Source organism: Musca autumnalis, unplaced genomic scaffold (assembly GCF_047663935.1).
Source record: "Musca autumnalis isolate F117 unplaced genomic scaffold, ASM4766393v1 scaffold_3, whole genome shotgun sequence".
Taxonomy (NCBI): domain Eukaryota; kingdom Metazoa; phylum Arthropoda; class Insecta; order Diptera; family Muscidae; genus Musca; species Musca autumnalis.
The window spans coordinates 215,334,005-215,355,558 of NW_027411866.1; the positions used below are offsets into that span (position 1 = coordinate 215,334,005).

Sequence of the window (21,554 nt, forward strand, 5' to 3'; positions counted from 1 at the left end):
ACAATAATAATGGTAGATGTAACTGCATAGCTGTCCCGTATTACCAACACATATGGAACTTAGAGCTTCATTTTTTATATGTTAAAAGTGCCATATAGTGTAAAAACATTTCTTTAGCTAGGCTCCAGAATATTCTCGTTGGAAAAGTGTTTCAATAATAGCAAACGTTTTTCCCAAACTTATGACAGTAAAAAAATGTCATTTAATTTTTTTTCTACTTGACAAGTTTGGCTAATCTGACATCGTGATTGCTGGCATCCGATTTGCAGATAAATGTCAGCAGAATTTGTACAAAAATTGTAATTTTTACATTCCCGTACTTTTGGAACAAATTTAAATTAATATCAATATTTGATAAATCGTTCATTCGTATGTTTTGCTAAAAAAAATCAACAATTTTATTTTGCCACGCGAATACACATTTTTTGTCCTTGTTTTCAATTTTAAGATATAGTGTTACAGCAGAAGTTTTTTGTTGGAACAATTCAGCGATACATCTACCTTTATGATTGCATAATGTCAAAAACAGCATGGTACAATAAGAAAGGTAGATGCATCGGCGAATTGCTACAACAAAGCAACTTTTTTTGTAATGTAAACTGTCAAAATTTTCGCCAAATTGTCTCTTGTTGTCTCTTTATCGCTTGTGTTTGTCTATAAAGTGTAGACATGCTATCTCTTACTTACCGAATCATATGGTTTTTGTTTTGATTTTTCATGGCGAATTCATAGTTTTTTGACGTTTTAGATTCGATCAGCTGGACTGAGGCATCTACCTTTCTTATTGTACCATGCAAAAACAGTACAAAATGTCAACCATGCTTTTGACAGATTAGGCCATAAAAAGAAAAAAATTGTAATCAGCTGTTAGCTGTGGCCTACCTTTACTTTATTCTACCATGCACTCTTCTTTGTCTTTTGAAGAAATATGTAGGGATTAACCAACTGGTTTTTTTCTGTACAAATCTGTATAGCAACTGCTTATAAAATGTATCGAACGGAGTGCATTTTTCATAACTCTGTTGGACTACATCAAAAGATGTTGTGAAATCATAACTCCAATTGCACAACTTGCAAAATTTTTTGCTGGGAAATTAACTCCAACTCCACTCAGAAACTAATTTCCGTCTCGTGAATTACCGCAATGTTTCAACTTTAATTTGTATTTCTTTATTTTTTAAGAATTTCTTTGAATTTTAGACACTCTTTTTTTTTATATTTCGAAAAAGACTGCGACATCTTTTCTAGGGATCAACAAATTGGATTGTGCTTGTAGGAATCTTTAAGCGAGTGCTTCTAAAATGTATCGAACGGAGTGCATTTTTCATAACTCCGTGCGGACTGCATCGAAAGATGTTGTAAAATCACAACTCTGCATGGCACTACTTCCAAACTTTTTTTGCTGGGTAATGGTGATTTAGAAAACAAGCCATAAAAACATCCAACGTTTGGGTTAAGTTGGACGTCAATTCTAATAAAAGAATAAAGAAAAATTCGAACTATGCTGCCCTTGTTATTTTATTCTTTTATCAGAAATGACGTCCAACTTCACTCAAACGTTGGCTTTAAATTGAATAGACCGACTATGGCATGAGGGGGCATTTTGCAGCCAACCGCCTGTATTTTTGTGGCATTTGTGGGGAAGTTACATAAACAGTGGGCCTATTTACGCACAACCGCCGTCAGAAACTGCTGATCAGCTTGTAAGAAACAGGCAACAATATAACATGGAGCACAAACCTACAGATCTTTCAAACCCAAGCACGCAACATCATCCGGTTTCGAACCCACTCATCGATCGCCACCGCTGGCCACTATTTGGCGGTAATTCACGAAACAGACATTCTTAATGGAGTGGAGTCCATGTCGAAAGCTGTAGCACTTGGGGTTGCATAAAATGCAGAGTAGGAGGAGGTAAATTCAGTTGTGGTTAAGTTTAATGAAGAATTTTTATAATTTGTGCTAATGCAATAAATTTCTTAATATTCTTGTTTTAAACAAAAAAAATTAATTTTATTTATTCTGCAATAGCTTGCATTTTTACAGCATCTTCAGATTGATTAAAAACACAATCCGAAGAGTGCCTTTAAATTCAATCCAAACGACTACATCAAAAGCTGTGATTTGGATCGAAAACGGAGTGCATCCTAGCTTATGAATTTTACAAGACAGCGCGCAGCTAGGATTTACTCCATTTTGCTTCCCAAATATATAACATCCTAGCTGTGTGCTGTGGAAGCAAAATAGCTGCGCGCTCACGTGTAAAATTCATAAGTGAATTCATAGGAAAATATTTACTCCAATGGCAAATGTACTGTACACTTGTGATGCAAACTTTTTTCTGGGATATCTTTCCTTTGTTTTTCGACTTATTTCCCTATAACTTTGAATGTATGACCCATTCTTAGCATCACCGCCTTTCAGACAACACGTTTATCGCATAATATTGTTCGAGAAACATAAATCTGATAGCGACATGAAAAAATTCCATCATCAATTTTTTTTCTTCTTTTTTCTATTTGGAAAACATACATTTCTGGTTGAAAGAAGTTTTTAAGTTTCTGAGGATTTAATATCCCCAAAATGGATGGTCATGTGGATCCTCCACAGGCCCAGCCACCGGACGAAAGGACAACTTCAAGGTTAACTGCCAAAAGAACCACAAACATGGGCAAATCAGATCGATCGAGATCGCGATCTATATCGAGGGAAAGAACAATGGATCATGATTTCCAAACTCCATCAGTGAAAACCATTCAGAATCAAGGCACCCCATCTTCATCCATGGAAACGCTACTTGGTCCATCCATTGGAACATCCAGTATACCACTCACCGACATTTCCACCACAGCTTGGAGCCTCCAACGAGCAACTTAAAACTACAGCAAAACTTCAATATTTTTATGACCTTCCTTATGACCTCATGCCGGTTCAACCTTGTGATGAAACATTGTAATGGGTACTTTACACAATATGTTTTTTACATATGAGTTGTCACTTCTCCCGTACAAAATGTATATCACATTGCATACAGCTCATATGTAAAAAAAAAACATATCGTGTAAAGTACCCATAAGCAGAGAGAAGCTAATTGTAGAACATGTTGTCAATTACATGAAAATCCAATGGCACCTTGCCAAGCTCTAAATGCTCAAATTGCTCTGAAGCCCATGCCCCCACGGATAGAAATCGTAAAGCTAGAAGCAAAGCATTTAACATTAGAAGAATAATGACGATCATGATGAAATTATAAGGTGGCGTAAAACGGCCAGCTGATTGGTTTCAATCTGTCAAATATTTTGTTATTGTGAATAAATTGTATGAAAACGTAAACAAACATTTTGACATATTGAAGAATTTTCGGCCAAAATAGAGTTGTTGTTGTGTTACTTATAGGCCGTTTACATATAACCGGGTTAACCCAGTGGGTTTGGGTTTCAAATGTCAATTCCATTAGGTATACGTCAACTAAATCCTCATAAAGAAGGTTAACCCGGCAAAAAAGCTCTAGTGTGTACGGAGTTTTACGTGACCTGTTAAATAGATCTTGATGACGATTGAAAATCTAGTTATGTCAGAAGTGAAAGTTAAGTATCCAACCATTTTCTCAAATCGTTATTATTTGTTGGATGATGATATTCCCGGCAATTTCCCGTCATTACCAGCCAGGAGCAACCAGAGAAACCCTCAGCAAGCGTCACAAGCATGAAATGTTCAAGAATCTGCAAGAATTCTAAAAGCAAATCAATCATACGCAAAAGTCATCAAGAACACTCAAAATCGCGATCGTGAAGCCGAAAACTCCAGAAAGCTGGAAGAACAACGTCGTTGGGCTCTTGAAGAGGACGCTGTCTACCAATCTTCCAATGGTACTGCTTTGGGTGTAGCTGCGCAAAACAAAGTTTCTGAATTAGAAAAATTACTACAAGAAACCACAAAATCAGTCTCTGGATTCTTAGCCGAATCAAAAAATCTGTCATCTGAGCATTTTAATTTTTTAAATAGTCTTCGGTAAATATTAAAAAGAACTTAGTTCAATTAGATGTCGCAAAAACATTTGGTAACCTTACGGACCTTACTGGGACCAACATATAGTTTTAAATGATCAACATGAAATTCCTTCAATTTAATATTCAAAGTTTGAATAACAACCACAATAAACATTTACTAGAGCTGATCCTACATCGACATAATGTCAATGTAGCCATACCTACTGAAACATGGATTAAAGATAATTCGTGTTCCAGTGTTCTCAATTACAATTTTGCGTGCAACAACAGAGCCGATGGATATGGTGGAGTCGGTGTTTATATGAAGCAACATATTAAGTTTTCCCTCTTGGATCTAAATTTTGATTCAGAAATTCTGGGTATCCATACAATCAACCTTAAACAGAATTTTATTATAATCGTTTGGTATTTCCCTCCAAGTACAACCACGGCGAATTTTCAGAACGCAATCAACAGTCTTCTGTCAAAAATTGAAAAATTTTCACAGCCAATTATTGTTGAGGGTGCTTTCAATGCGAAGTCGACGTTGTGGGGTAACCCTTTCACGGATGCATTTGGCAGACATCTGGAGACAGCATGGAAATGCACAATTTTTCCTGGAAAAACAATGATGATCCTACTTTTCGTCAAAATGATTACTCATCAGCACTCGATGTTACCTTTGGTAAAAACTTCTCCATCACCCCTTCGTGGAAAGTGCTTAATAACCGATTGACCAACAGCAATCTTCTTCCAGTAGTTATTGAATTGCAGTCATCTAGACTGCATTTCCATTCACCCCGACAATAAGTATACCTCTAAAAGATGGTGGACTGATGAAATTGAGCGACTATTTAAATTGCGGAGTGGAAGACAAACTGAAAGAAGCTACAGAGAGACAGAAAAAACAGAACTTTAGTAGTTTTATTAATCAGGTATCCTCAGCACAGTCTTCAAGTCATTTTTGGAAACTAACACAAAAAAACTTAAAAACTATAAACAAGAAAAGATCACCAATAAATCGTGGACTGACGATAACCAGGAAAAATATTTAAATATAATTGCGAGTTATGTGAATAACAACAGCACCAACGTACCTGGACCATCTTTTTCTGATAGTGGCAGCAGTACTGTTAATTTTACAACTAGTCCTCCAGAACCTTCAAACTCCAGTGATGGCAACAACAGCAATACAGTTTTTGACAGCAATCAAGCCTCTGTAATCTTCAGCCATAACAATGTCGTTATTCGTGGAAATGAAGTCTGTTGCAGCAATGTTAACACCAACTTGAACACCTTTTCTGAACCACAACCGATACCTACAGAGGTCAACAACATGCAGACTGATGATGAAGCTGAGTCAGCTGTTCGCAATCAAAATATCACCAGCTTTGAGGAATCAGATTGCTATGCCAATAGTATTGGTCTTGTATCATCATCTAGCTACATATGTCTACAATAATGACGACCAACCAGTACCATTCGCGCGTGGCATCAATAATTTTGCTGTTAACCATAACATTAATCTATCGGAACCATCCATTTCACCTAACACCACCAACATTGATAGCTCACTTCACCTACGACGACTTTTTGAGTTTTCTAAAATCACGCGTTTCAGAGTTTCATATCGCCTTGTTAACACCTTACCCGAGAAAAGCAAAATGAATCTGTTTTATATTATTGCAGATATTTTGTCTAAGGGTTCTATTCCAGAGAGCTGGAGATTTAAATAGCTCATATTCCTAAAAAAGGCAAAGACCCAAAGAAAATTGAAAATTATAGACCAAATTCGCTTTTATGTGTTCCTTTAAAAATTCTGGAATCGGCTTTAAAAACCAATATTCAAAACCACATAGGCCATTTCAACATTCTACCCAGCAGAACATATGCATATAGACCAGGCCGATCGACATCAATGTGTATTAACGATCTTATTAATTGTGTTTAATCATTAAAATCCTCTGGTAATCAGTCCTTGGTTGTTGCTTAGATGTCGAGAAAGCATATGACTGCACGGATGCAACAACATTGGCATATAAATTGATTAAAAGTCCATTTAGACTACGCTGGATTTAGCAATTATCTGATTTTATTTGACATATGTTGTATGAAAATGACAACTTAAATCATAAGATTGGAATTAATGCCAAAATAGTTAAATTGATTTATGATTTTTTAAGAAGGCGAGTACTATGTCTTGGGAACAAAAAAGTTTCGGTCCAGAATGGTTTAGCTCAGGGTAGTGGCCTTAGTCCTACCCTGTTCAATATTTATACCACTAATCTTCATGAGTTAAATTGTGATAACTGTAAATTGTTCCAGTTTGCAGATGATTTTGTCATTGTCACCCACGATAAAGATTTTGAAGAAGCGCGAGCGTAATTGCAAACAAAATTGGAGGAATTCCATCAAAAGTGTGCCTCCATTCATATACACTTCAATCCAGAAAAGTCATTCATTTTAATAGGAGATCTCGCTCCCAATAAATTGCAATGGAACGTTTATTAACCAGGTCCGAAGAATTAAATACTTAGGATTGTTCGTGGACGCGAACAATTCAGCTAAGCACCACTTTGATCAATCGGAAATGTCAGTTCTTAAGGACGCTCAGTGGGTGCAATTTTGGAATAGATCCAGTTAAAGCGCTAACATTATATAAAGCTGTGTTGGGATCTAAAATCTAATATGGTTCAGCTGCTCTAGCTCACGCTGGCAAAACCTGTTTGGATCAAGTCAAAATATGCTACAATAATCATTTAAGAAAATCCTTGGGTCTAATTCGATCAACTCCTATTCCAATTGTTTACCAGTTAGCTGCTGATCTTCCGCCTATGTGGCGGTTTAAACTTGCTGCTGTAAAAGAGCTAATAAAATAATTTGCATTTGAATTACCAATCAAGAATACGCTACTGTCGGCTAACAAACCCTAAATACCAGTCTCTATAAAGTTTTTGACAAATATATGGATGTCCTTACCAATATTCAACCATTGCAAACAACACAAGAAACAAACTTCAACATTACAATTTATAAAGACTTCTTTGAAGGTGGTGTTTCCACTTGCCAATCAAGAAATTATTTCATCTATATTTAACAAAAAAAAGCAGTGGCTGAAAAAAAATTACTTTGAAATTCTCTTCACAGATGGATCTGTTATGGAAACTTGGACTGGTGCAGCATTCATTCATAAAGGATCGGGAACAGTTTTTGCTTTCAACGAAGAAGATATATTGTCGTCTATGTCCGCCGATAGATAATAACTATTAATAATAACTTTTTAAAAATGGCAATTTAATCCGACAGTTTAGGCGCGTTACAATCCGTCTCATCAACTAGTCATCGAAATTACTTGGTTCATAGAGTGTGGTGGATGGCTTCAGACTTTGGTAGAACGGTGGAGCTTCATTATATCCCAGGGCACTCAGAAATCAGGCTTAACGAAATGGTGGATCAAGCTGCCAAAAGGGCAAAGGAATTCGGATCTCGCCTTACTTTGTCTTGGCCGATAGGTAATGCTACAGCAAAGATAAATTCCGACCTTTGGAAGGAATGGGATCGACACTATCAAAATGAAGTAGCCAACAACAATTCTCCTTTCCACAAAATATTTCCAAAGGTATCAAAGAAAACTTGGTTTCACAATTTCACTGGCTCACCTGTAAAATGCAAGCAATTGAATAGAATTATTAGCGGTCACTGTTTTTGTGCAGATACACTGGCGAAAATGAATGTGAAACCATCTCCCCTATGTGAATCATGCAATATGGATGAAAATGCATCTCATGCTCTATTTGTTTGCTCAAGTTTCAAAAACGAACGAGAAAAAATACTTGGATTATGTGACGTTGTCACAATTGACGAGTTTGTCAATATTCATGGTCTCAACAAGTTATCCAGTCTTGGTGAATATTTTGACTCTATCAATTATAGGCTGTAAAATCAACTAGCATTTGTGTGGCGTTCTGCGGCCAAATAAATCTTCTACCTTACCAAACAAGTAGTCTTGAAATTCTGAAATCTTAAAGTTGAAATTACAGCAGAGCGAGATGAGAAGTAACGATTAAACCATGAAAAAAAAGAATGTATGATCTGCCATTCGATTTATCAGACCTATATCTACAACTTTTTATTATATTTTTACTTTTAAATTTATGTTTTTCCTTCATTTATAGTAATTTTGTAAAAATTATTTCATTATCAACTTTGGCTGAAGTAAAAGCCCACTGTTAGCCATCATAACGGCGTCACAAATACCTCATATGCGCCAAGTCGACTTTGATTTTTAAACTTTTCAAACTAAAAAAAAATCGACTTATCGAGTAATCGAATGTCGATTTACCTATCCCTCAACAATGTCATCAGCAATGATTTCGTTCAGTCAAATTAGATTTTCGTACGATTCGGATGCAAAAAAAGAAAAATAAAATAAAAAAACCTGCTATGTGGTTATAGAACGAGAATAAAAAAACGAATGGATAAAGAATTGTGTGTAAAGAATAGAATGCAAGAAAAAAATGTATCTGAAAGATTGTTGTTTTAATCCAATGAATACAATAAAAAATACTAAATAAATGTGTAAGACGACAACGAAACGAAATGAAATTCTAGTGGAAAAAAAGAAGAAAAATAGTAATAAAAAGTGCGCAGAAAGCAACAAAAAAAGAAAATTTATTTCACTTAATAAATAGAATTCAACATAATCCGCCGTGGAGAAGAAGAAGCAAACGAGAAGGCAAGAAAATTTATTAAATAAAAAAGAAAGAATAACGAGAGAAAAAAATTCCAATTAGAGTTCCTCCTCGTCGTCGTATCATAGTGGAATTTATTTTCTTCTTCTTTGCATTCTACTACTCGCTGTTGCCGAGAAAGAGTGTGTGTGTGTAATTGTTGGGGCGACGAAGATATACGTTGACTGAGGTTGACGACGTTTACGTTTAACAACGACGGCTCCGGCTCGTGTGCGCGCCTTGTTTTTGCTCGTTTCGTGTTTTGTTTTTAATGTTGTGCTTGTTGTTTGTGTGTTCTGATGAGAGTGTATTAAAAATTAATTGAAAACACACATCGAGTGTTTGTGTGCGTTTCTGGTTAGAGAATAAAATATTAAACAAAAAAACCAAAACGAAAAATAGAATCCCCATCAAATTGGAATAAAATATAATACAAAACAAAAATTGTTTGTGGAGCAACAAGAAGTAGAGTAGCATGAAATACTACTCCACCCCCTCCTCCTGCTGGGTGGTTGGATGATTTACAGCTAAAGTCACTTTGAAATATCACCACATAAAATTGTGTATTTTGTTGTGTGTCGTTTGATGCTCCACCGCCCCCCTCCTCATACTACTACTGGTGGCATCCCAAAGTGTTGTGTATTGTTGTTATTGTTGCTGCTGCTTCTGCCGCTGTCCAAATGTTGTTATTAATTTGTTGTCATTACTATTTGTCGTCGTCGGTCGTGGTCGTTTGATAGTTGTTCTTCTGATGTTCGCTATGTTGTTACTGTTCTACAATAAAAAAAGAAAATATCTATAAAATAAAATCATCATGATTATACTTTGAGTAAGAAGAAGAAGCAGAGTAAATCATCTATACAAGTGTATTGTATTATCAGTATCTGTTATTCTTGTTCAGCATATTGTTGTTGTTGTTGACAACAAATCTCAAAATAAAATCTTGAAAAAAAAACTATAACGACAAATAATGTGCTAATTTTGTGTGTGCAGAAAAAAGTGAATAAAAAGAAAACAAAACAACAACCAACGAGTGGCAGATTCTTCTGGCTGGGAGATTTTTTACTTGACAACGAAGTAAAATAAAAATGTAATTTTAAATTAAAAAAACGTTGTAAAATTAAATGAAAAATAAAAAAATACAAAAACAACCAACCTCCTCTTTGTCCCCTTCTCTGCTGTTTATTTTGGTGTCATTTAATAACAAAGCATCCATAACCTATAATCAACAATAAGAAAAATTTTTAATGAAAAAACAGGAATAAGAAAATTAAAGAAAAAGAAAACAAAAACTTCCAAAACATCACAACAATTTTCGGTTTATCATCATCATAAACGAGGGTATGTATTTTGTGTATGTGTACATTTTATGTATTTTCTTTCACACACATGCATGTGTATAATGTTGTTGTTTTTATCACATAAGGGGCCCAGGCGAACACTTGTGGATTTTTTTAATATGAAAAAAAAAATATTGGGATTTTATTTCATTTCCAATTCTTGGAATTATTGATGACCGAACATAATAACAATAGATAGTTGTAAAAAATTGTTTGTATCTTTTGTTGTTATAGTAAATCCCCTTTTTGGCTAAAAATAACTTTTATTATCTTTTTTATTTTCATTTTAAGATCAATACAACAAAAAATTTTTATATCAATTTTCCCAAATAGATAAAACCGGAAGATAGCAGGGAAGACGAATGGGATTGGTCTCCCGTATCTCCTCTCAGCTAGTTGGAATCAGAGGAGGACTGGAATTTAACGCAAGAAGATGAGTCACTAGACTTCATCCGGCATTATTTAATCCGTCAAGAACCGCAACCGTGTACTATGGAAATGACATGTTAACCAGAAGAAATATAGCAAATAATAATGAAGATATGAATGCACAACCCATAACCTCTCAAAATGATACTATGGGAAGTTACCCATAGGGGATATAGAAAATAATAATGAAGAGATGAATGTAGAACCCATACCCTCACAAAATGAGTTTTATACAGTTGAGCAAGATGAACTATTATATTTTTCAAATAATAACGAATTGAACATTGGAGATGTCATACACATTGAACCATGATACTCACAGCAAGATGGAATATTTTATTTTTCAAATAATACGGAAATGAACATTGGAGATGTCATAGACATTGTACCATGTATTGTTCGCGGATATACCCATGAAGGGTCAAATGAAAAAGAATTAGTTCAGGAAGATGACACTATGCTACATAATAACATGCACATAATAACATTTAGTTTTAAGTTACGTTTTTATACCTTTAGGCTACGAGGGTGTATACACTTGAGATACGATCAAATCAAAAATGTGCCTCATCGAAATAATTGTTTGGACTAAATTCGTTTCAGACAATTTGGAGTCGATATAGCCCTGTCCGTCTATATCTGACTGGTGCGCACAATAACTCGCGAACGAATCACCCGATTCGAACCGAATTTTGCACTTTGTAATATTTTATCCAATCTCCGTTTAACCCCAATGTTCTAAATTTACACCTTTGGTCCCACAATAGGCGTCGAACTTTTACGAATAACCACATCTGCTCGTCAGAATATAATATTTTAACCCAAATTTTAAGAGTTTACTTAGCTGGCCCATAACAGAACATTTGTTCTATAGCCCGAACTAAGAAAAGATCTCAATTTCTCGCTGTCTATTGCATCTCCTTCTGGAATACCGTGCCTTGTCATCTCTTCGTCCACTTGTTTGCGCCATCTATTCCTTGGCCTGCCAATTCTGCGTGCACCGCCAAGCGGTCCGTATTTATACGCCTTTTTAGCGGGTTCATCATCGCTCATTCTTATGATATGGCCTAGCCAACGCAATCGTTGCGTCTCGATACGTTTAACTATATTCATGTCTTTGTATAACTGATATAGCTCGTGGTTCATACGACGTCGATATTCACCGTCAACGCAAATCGGCCCGTAGATATTTCGAAGAATTTTCCTCTCAAACACACCAGCACTGCCTTATCTGCTTGCGCAAGTACCCATGCTTCGGAGCCATACATTAGCACGGGTAGTATCAGCGTTTTGTATAGTGTTATTTTTGTTTGACGAGATGTGGCTTTGTTTTTGGAGTGCTTAATTAAACCAAAGTAGCATCTGCTGGCCAATACAATTCTTTTTATTTCACAACCGATGTCGTTTGTTGTGTTTACGACGGTGCCGAGGTATACGAAGTCTTTAAAGGCCTGCGTAAATAAGCTGCCTTGCCTGCTTACTTCTCATAAAAGAATAAAAAAGGAAAGGGCAACCCAGTTCGAAATTTCCTCGGCCTTCTTTATTCTTTTATTTTTATTATGTCAAAAATGAAGCAGGAAAGCAAGGCAATCAGGCAGAGCAGCTTATGTACGCAGGCCTTTACTACCTCAAAATTATAGGAACCAACGGCAACAGTTGGCCCGATTTCTATGGACGCATTGCGTGTCGACACCATCAACTTGGTCTTCTCGACGTTTACCGCCAGACCCACTTTAGCATATTCTCCTTCGACCTTCATAAAGGTATCGGTTACTTCTTTTACTGATCATCCCATGATGTCTATATCGTCAGCATAAGCAAGTAACATGTGGCTATTGGTGTAGATTGTGCCACTTCTTTTGACGTTTGCCTCTCGTATAACCTTTTCCAGCAGGATATTGAAGAGATCACACGAAAGGCTGTCTCCTTGCCTGAAACCTCTTTTGGTACAAAACTCTTCGGAGAGATTCTTTCCTATTTTAACTGAAGATCTTGTGTCAGTTTGAGTCATTTTGCAAAGCCGAATGAGCTTTGCGGGGATACCAAATTCAGACATTGCTTGGAATACCTTTGAACATAGCGGGCTGTCGAAGGCTGCTTTATAATCGAAAAAAAGGTGGTAGGTGTCGATCTGCATCTCTTGGTTCTTCTCCAGGATTTGCCGCAGGGTAAATATCTGGTTAATAGAGAACTTGCCAGGTCTAAAGCCGCATTGGTATGATCCAATTATTTCGTTGACCATGGGCTTTAGTCGTTCGCACAATATCCCTGACACTGACGGAGAAGACCTATGCCCCTATAGTTAGAGCATACAATCTTATCTCCTTTCTTATGGACGGGGCACAGGATACTCAGGTTCCAATCGTCGGGTACTCGTTCTTCCTGCCAGATGGTGCTAACTAGCTGATGAGTACACCATATCAGCGTGTAGCCTCCGGTTTTGAACAGCTCGACTGGTAAGCCATCGGCTCCTGCTGCCTTATTATTCTTCAGCCGGTTTATTGCTGTCTTTTCCTCATCTTGGCTGGGCGGTATACATTCAATACCATCTTCTGGGATTGGATCTGTGGTATCTTCGTCGACTTCGCTACTATTGGATACCATCAGTTTGGAAAAATACTCTTTCCATATCCTTAGCACACTTTCTGTATCTGTTACCAGATTACCTTGCTGGTCTCTACAGGAGGATGTGCCTGTACCAAAGCTATCTGTTTGATGTTTCACTCTTTGGTCGAATTTTCGGACTTCGTTCTGACTCCTGTACATCTCGATTTTTTTCACACTACCGCTTTTCCATTTCTCTCTTTTTCTTGCGGAAAAGACGTTTCTCTTCTCTCCTTTTCTCCCGATATCTCTCTCGTGCGCTACGCTTTGCTGCCAGCTGTTCCGCACCATAGGTCTGTAGCGATTTTTACCTTAAAACAGTTGACATTCCTGCTTAAACAGTGGTTTTTGTACGTCAAAAATCACCACAAGTAGCGGGAAAACCACCACCTTGGCACACCTGGTTGCTACTGATTGCAAAGTAGCTCTATATGCCGCATTTTTCTCTTCGGTAGCAGCACGACACTCCTGGTCATACCATGAATTCCCTTGTGGAGGTCTCTGGAATCCAAGTATGGATTTGCGGCTGTTTGCATGGAGTGGGAAATATGTTGCCATTGTGTTGTTATTTTATCGGGACAAGGAGTGCTCGCGTTAAGCAATTGGGCTAGTTGAGTGGAATATGCTGGGGCTATCTGTTGTGTTTGCAGCCTATCGATGTCCAACTTCCGCGTTGAGTCTGTTCGTGCTTTATTTGCAACGTTTAGACGGGTACGTACCTTTGCTGCAACAAGGTGGTGGTCCGAATCAATGTTTGCGCCTCGGAACGATCGTACATCCAACACGCTGGATGAATGTCTTCCATCTATTACAACATGATCAATTTGATTTCTTGTTCTTTGATCTTGCGACAGCCATGTGCCCTTATGAATATCGAGATGCTTAAATCTGGTACTGCTAACTACCATGTTTCTTGCAGCTGGAAAGTTTATCAGCCTCATACCATTGTCAGATGTTTCATAATCGATTATGCGATTTTCGCTTCAGACAAAAGTCGACTACGATATTTTTGACTGCAAATAGTCGATTAAACGAAAGTAGACTTACCTATCCCTAATGATCACTGGAAAGATCGCGAAGTTCAACTCTAGCGCTGCATTTTATTTTTGAAAATGCATTTTCGATCGGGTTGAGCATTGGAGAGTATGACTATCAAAGATTTTATGTCATGCCTTTTATGAAATTGTGCATTATCCATTATGAGAAATGAGTTTTCTAAGTCTGGAGTAATCTTCTCCAAAAGATCTTCAATAAATTGTTTGAATTTATCAGCATTCACAGTAGAGTTTGAAATTATATTATAATGTACAACAACCCCGTTGTTTAACGCGTCTATTAGAGTTACATTTCGACCTTTGACTAAAGGCAACACAATTTGGGCTCGTGTCCTGAGTTTGGGATCTTCGTAAATAAAGAATAAACCCATAATCATCTATAAAAATTAACTTTTCCCTTTGTTGCGGAAACCATCTTGTAAAATCCCGAGCGTATTTTTGCCTTAACTCCAACGTACCTGGGCTCTTTCATTCGTTCAATTTCGACGAATGCAATTTCTAACGTTATTTTCTATTCCCGCAATCCCTTTTTTTAATGGAACTTTTGGAAAAGTTTACACTTTTTGCTCTCAACAGCTTAGTTTTTATTGACTTTATGGTAATTCCTGCCTGAATATGTAGATCGGCGAGTTAATTCTCCTTCAAATCGAAGGGTGTTGCGAACAATTTTTTTGTTGGAGGTTCCTCCCAAAGTAGTCGTGACTGATAATAATACCCGAATGAGATGACCAAAATGACCTATTTTCGAATTTGATCTAAGTTTGGACAAATTATTTCGAGGTGCAATGTGTGGACGAAATCATTTGATTCGTTCGAGAGTGACGGACGGACACTGCTAAACTGACTTCATGGTTGCTCTAATTTTAAACTAGCATTTCATCTCTCTTATGGTGTAGTTGTCATCCCTATTCGATTGTGGGTGTGTGTCGTGTGTTTTTGCATCCTATGCTGCCACTTTACAACTGCCACTTGCTACCTCTTTTGTATCTCCTCTCGTGCTATGTGTAACAAGTGTTTTTTCTCAGTTCAAAGAGGAGTTTGAGTGCGTAATATTTTTTTTGTCAACAGTCGTTGTGAATTTTTTCATGCAGTGTTGCCAAATATTTTATTGCTCGAAGTATATGAGGTCTGATCAAATGTTCAAATTTCGTGATTTGCGAATGTTCGATGTTCGCATGTTCCGTTAGGTTGTCTGTTATATATGCTGTTAATAAGATGGATTTTGGCTTGTCAGTTTATTTTTGACAACCAAAAAAGAGGTTAGTCGTTTCCCCAATTTGTGTGCGCTCCTCAATTTTTTTTTAATATTTTTGCTAAATTTTGAGCGATCAACTTCGCTCAAATGTCTGGTTCTGACGTAATAAAAATAAAAGAAGAAGATAAGGGCAAGCTAGTCTGAAAATGTGCCGGTCTTCTTTATTCTTTTATTTTTTATGTCGGAAATCGAGCAGGCAAGGCTGCATATGTACCGAGTTTTTTTATATTTCCTGAAGACCACTTGAAACCTCTTTAATTTCTTCTAAGGTTTGCTCTCTATTAAATACCAAGTGAATGTTTATCCTCAGAGTATTTTTTAAGGATTTCCCAAGTAGAGGCAAATCCATAAAGAACCATTAATGATCTATATATAGCACACTATTTCATACATCTTTGAGCTCGTCTACTCATGGAAAACCTATGGAAGAAAGAATATATTCTGTCTATCTAATAACTTGGATGTTCTATTTCGTTTTTAAGATAACCTATTAATTGAAGCCCTTTCTCTCTCTCTCTCTCTCTGTACCTCTTGAACTTGTCTTACCCATGCAAAAGCAATTCTATATATTTGCAGAGGATCTCTTGAAGGTATTTCATAGATCTATAGATATTCTATCTATATAATAGCTAGTATATAGCTTTTATCAGCAGAAGACATGGTTGAGGTCTGATGAGGTGTTGGAGGTCTCATGAAGTTCTTCTATCGATAAAAGCGATCGTGAAGCTCATATATGTATCTCCAAATTACCTCTTGATGGCTTCTTGTTTATCTCTTATATGGGAGATAGAACACTTGTATCGTGTATTGGGGTTATAAATAGATATACGTTTTTTTTCATTCAGAAGACCGAAAACCAATTGCAAATTGGAATGGAATTCGGTGGAACTCTAAAGGCCTGGGCACATAAGCGGCTTCGCTTGCTAGCTTCTGATAAAATAATAAAGAAGACCGTACCAATTTTTGAACTAGGTTGCGATTTCCTCTTTTATTCTTTTATCAGAAGCAGACAAACTTACAACCGTAAGCGAACTATATGGGCTTAAAATTAACATTACAAAAACAAAATACATGATTGCCAACAGAAAGACCATCTACATCGCTGACAATTCACAATGCGGAAATTGAAAGAGTAACTACGTTCAAATATTTGGGGGTTTTGGATAAATGACAAATGGGACGTATCACACGAAATTCGATGTCGAACAGAGATGGCCAAATGAGCGTTTTATAAATACAATAAGCTATTAACAAGCCATGATATCGGAATTCAAACCAAAATTTGTGAACAAATGTTGACGTTTGGTGTGGTATATGGCCCGATTATTGTTATCGATGTAACACCTTCTTATTCCGCCATGGTCCGTACTACTATATGCAGCAGAGACATGGACAATTAAAGCCAAAGATGAAAAAAAAGCTAGAGGCATTTGAATTGTGGATATATTGAAGAATTTTAAAAATACCCTGGACGGCTCGATTAACGAGCAATGAAGTCTTAAGAAGAATGAACGTGGAACGACTATTGATTAAAACAATAAAAAATCGAAAAATCTCTTATTTTGGGCACATAGGGCCTGTTCATGTATGTCGATAAGAAAATTAATGCGCAAGAAAAACTATCAAATTTGAGTGTGTTTTTCAAATTTGTTTTTTGTTTTGAAGCAAAAGCAAAGGCAATAATATTTCCAAAACTAAAGTTTGGGTGTGTTTCATGCGCACACATTTTCGTTTCGAAATACATAAACTGGGGATTAATGACAAATACCAACTCATCCAAAAGATTCTTACAGGGAAAATTGAAGGAAGGCCTAGCAGAGGAAGAAGAGAACTCTCCTGGTTAAAGAATATTCAAGACTGGACTGGCTACGACGATGAAAGCAACTTGTTCAGGGCGGCCAAAAATAGAGAACTGCTGACAATATGAATAAAAAATATGTAAATGGTCTTTACTAGAAGACAGAAGACATTTTAAAGTCTTCCCTAGTGGGCAAAAGACATTTTAAGGTCTTCTATAGCAGAAAAAACTTCTTTTAGGGTCATCTCTAGTAGACAGCAAAACGTTTAAGGTATTCTTTGACAGAAGACCTTCTAATGTCTTTACTACAAGATAAAAGGCTTTTAATGTCTTCTATAGTAGAAAAAAATCTTTTAGGGTCATCTCTAGTAAGCAGAAGAACTTTCAAGCTCTTCTTTAACAGAAACAAGACCTTTTAAGATCTTTACTAGTAGACAGAATACATTTTAAGGTATTCAGAAGACATTTTAACGTGTTCCCTAGTAGACCGACGACTTTTTGAGGCCTTCTTTAGTAGACTGAAGGCCTTTAAGGTCTTCTATAGTAGAAATAAGTTATTTTAGGGCTATCTCTGGTAAGTAGAAGAACTTTTAAGCTCTTCTCTAACAGACAGAAGAACTTTTAATATCTTTACTAGTAGACAGAAGACTTTTTAAGGTCTTCTATAGTAAAAGAAGTTCTATTAGAGTCATCTTTAGCAGGCAGAAGAACTTTTAATAACTTTTGTAGTGGACATAAGTTTTTTCAGAGTCATCTCTAGTAGACAGAAAAACTTTTAACGTGTTCTCAAATAGGCAGAATACGTTTTAAGGTCTTTACTAGTATACAAAAGACATTTTAAAGTCTTCTATAGGGAACAGAAGATCTTTAAGGGTCTTCTATAGTGGAAAGAAGTTCTTTTAGGGCCATCTTCAGTACACAGTAGAACTTTTAAGGTGTTCTCTAATAGACAGAAGACCTTTTAAGGTCTATATTAGTAGACAGTAGACATGTAAAGGTCTTTTCAAGTAGAAAGAAGACCTTCGAAGGGCTTCCCTAGTAGGCAGAAGACCTTTAAGTTATTTCCTAGTAGACCTTTTAAGGTCTTCTATAGCAGGAAGACGTTCTTTTAGGGTTATCTCCAGTAGACAGAAGAACTTTTAAGGTGATCTCATAGCAGGAAACTTTTTAAGGACTTTACTAGCAGACAGAAGACATTTTAAGGTCTTCCTTAGTAGAAAGAAGACATTTTAAGATTTTCCGAAGTAGATAAAAGACTTGTTAAGGTCTTCTATAGTAAACAGAATAACTTTTATGGCCTTCTATGTACAAAGAAGTTCTTTTAGTGCCATCTCTAGTAGACAGAAGAACTTTTAAGTTCTTCTCTAAAAGACATACGACCTTGAGGCCTTCTCTAGTAGACAGAAGACCTTTTAAGGTCTTTCCTAGTAGACAGAAGACTTTTTAAGGTCTTCTATAGTAAAATAAGTACTATTAGAGTCATCTTTAGCAGACATAATAACTTTTAATGACTTTTGTAATGGACATAAGTTCTTTCAGAGTCATCTTTAGTAGACAGAAGAACTTTTAAGGTATTCTCTAATAGAAAGAAGTCCTTTTAAGGTCTGTATTAGTAGACAGTAGACATGTTAAGGTCTTTCCAAGTAGATAAAAGACCTTTGAAGGGCTTCCCTAGTAGGCAGAAGACCTTTAAGTTTTTTCCTAGCAGACCTTTTAAGTTCTTCTACAGCAGGAAGAAGATCTTTTAGGGTTATCTCCAGTAGACAGAAGAACTTTTATGGTGATCTAATAGCAGAAAGTTTTTAAGGTCTTTACTAGCAGACAGAAGACATTTTAAGGTCTTCCTTAGTAGAAAGAAGACGTTTTAAGATCTTCCGAAGTAGAAAAAACTTTTTAAAGTCTTCTATAGTAAACAGAACACTTTTTATGACCTTCTATGTACAAAGAAGTTCTTTTAGTGTCACCTCAGGTAGACAGTAGAATTTTTAAGTTCTTCTCTAGAAGACGGAAGACCTTTCAAGGTCTTCCCTAGTTGACAGAATACTAGGGAAGACCTGTAGTACACTGAATATTTTTGAAGTTCTTCTGTAGTAGACAGATAAGCTTTTTTAAGGTTTTCTATAGTAGAAAAAAGTTCTCGTAGGGTTATATCCAGTAAACAGAAGAACTATTAAGGTGTTCTCTAAAACACAGAAGACCTTTTAATAAACACCTTTGAAGGTCTACTCAATCTTCATCCCAATTGAAAATCTCTCTTCTTAGTATATCACAATGGGGAAACTTTATGTGTGATTCATCTGGGCTTTAAATGGAATTTGTTTGCTTAGCATTTTTGATGCTATCCACATGATGATAGTAGTGGTGTATAATTGAGATAAGAAAGAAAAAAAGTTATGGAATTTTTTTGAATTTTACAAAATTTCATTGAACTAAACAATGATAATTAAAACTTCTTTTCATTTAGTCGGTGGTTATTTGTTAATCTCTTTTCTGTTTACACTTTGTCTGTGCTCTTTCACATAGCAGTTGTTTGTTTGCCTGCATGTCTAGTTTTTATTACACACACAATTTTTATATGTTTGTGGGTAAGTAGAGCCCCCACCACTTGGCAACGACGATGGCAAAGAAGTTTGTTTTTTTTTTTTTTTTTTTTTTTTGGCAATTATGGCCTTTAAAAAAGAGTGTTGTCGAGAGATGGGATTTCTGTCATACATATATTTATTTTTTATTAATTTAAAAATATCTCGGATTTATGATCACAAGTCCTAATTAAAATTTCTGCGCAATTCGGAGAAACCCTATGTGGTTTCAGTGACTCAAAATTCATTAAAACAAATGCATACTGCAAATAAAAATAATTTATTTAAAAAATGATCTAAAAATAGATTTAGATTTATGAAATTGAATCGAATCAAGTTTTGAAATTTTGGCTTTTTAAGCCAAGATCTATTTCATTTAAATCTTCTTTATAAATCAATTTGATTTTTTTTATTTGTTGCACTTTTAAAACTGTTTCCATTTTATTAATGGAATTTGAAATAAATGAAATCTCATATGGCAACTCTGCCTGTAAACGAGACAATACCAGACTGGAGTAGAGCCGATTGCTGACGGGGTAATTAGCACACAGATGTTATTGTCAAAAAAATGTTTTATGTGAAAATAATAACAACAAAAACGTTGTTTTTTTCGACAAAAAACAACAACAACATAAAATCGTAATAAAAATGCTTACGTCGTTCATTTGTTGTCTTAATCTCTGACTGGGTCATAAAAATCATTGATCGACTTTTTATTAAATGAAATGTTTGAGAGATCCCTTTCTCTCTCTCTCTCTCACTCTCAATTTCACTATACTATGAATTTCATCATAGACTCTATGACATAGAAAGAGCTTTATGCTTGAGATAAGGAAATAATAATAAAAAAAATAATAAAAATAATAATAAAAAAATAATTGTTAACAACGCGGATGAAAGAGTAAGGAGAGAGAGAGAGCAACGAACTCTGCAATGCCATCCCATAAGTCAGACTTCTTTCTTTGAGTCATCGCCAAAGACGATGTCGTCGTTGAAGTTTTGTTTTTGTGGTTTTTTCTTCGTACATTAATTGCTTGGAATTGAAATAAAGCTTTGCAGACAGCAGAAACCCCTATTCTGCAATGCAGGTCTTAAGTTGTTGTTGGAATTATGTTTTGTTGCATTGCCCGCTCCTCTGAGGGTTTTTCTTGGGAGATAAAAATAATGTGAATAACTATTTATGAGACATTTGTTTATTTTCATTCGAGGCATGATCGTTTAGGGCCAACCCTCGGAACGGTTTAAAATTGTTTCACCACAGATGGTCCCTGTTATCCCTCAACACAACGATATATTGTTTTTACAAAGGGAAGTCCATACCTGCGAGATGTAGGTCTTGACTTTTCGGACATTTCTTACTTTAACAGCATTACGTAATTTAGGGCACAGCTTGGATCGGTAAAAATTTTTCCTACTCTAAGCTTTCTTTTAGGGCCATCTCTAGTAGACAGAAGAGCTTATATGGTGCTCTCTTATAGACAGAAGTCCTTTTTAGAGACATTTTAACATCTTCCCTAATAACGGGTGATTTTTTGTCTTTGGCAACACTGGTTTAAACAGCTGACGCAGGTTTCGTGCTTTGTTTCACTGTCAAACATCTTCAGTTTGGTCTATAATTTAACAATGAATCGTCTTACAAACGGATAACGCTTGCAAGAATGCAAGAATTGAAGCCGAACGACCTACCGCAACGTAGAATTTTTGGTGAATGGGCTCTTTGAAAGTTGGCCGAAGATCCATTTTTTTTATCGAAAAATTGTGTTCAGCCGCCTAGA

General features: G+C 36.0%; 1 protein-coding gene across 9 annotated transcripts in view; it reads left to right on the top strand.

Annotated features, from left to right (window-relative positions):
• The first annotated feature begins 8,364 nt into the window (after positions 1-8,364).
• HDAC4 (histone deacetylase 4) overlaps positions 8,365-21,554 on the top strand; it is a 176,818-nt gene continuing 163,628 nt past the window's right edge. For 2 of the 9 annotated variants that reach the window (XM_073976672.1, XM_073976671.1), the window contains exon 1: positions 8,368-10,060. The gene's annotated coding sequence lies outside the window, so the exon portion shown is untranslated. Of the gene's footprint in view, positions 10,061-21,554 lie in introns of all 9 variants that reach the window. The other 7 variants (XM_073976676.1, XM_073976670.1, XM_073976673.1 and 4 more) reach the window with 7 other exon arrangements.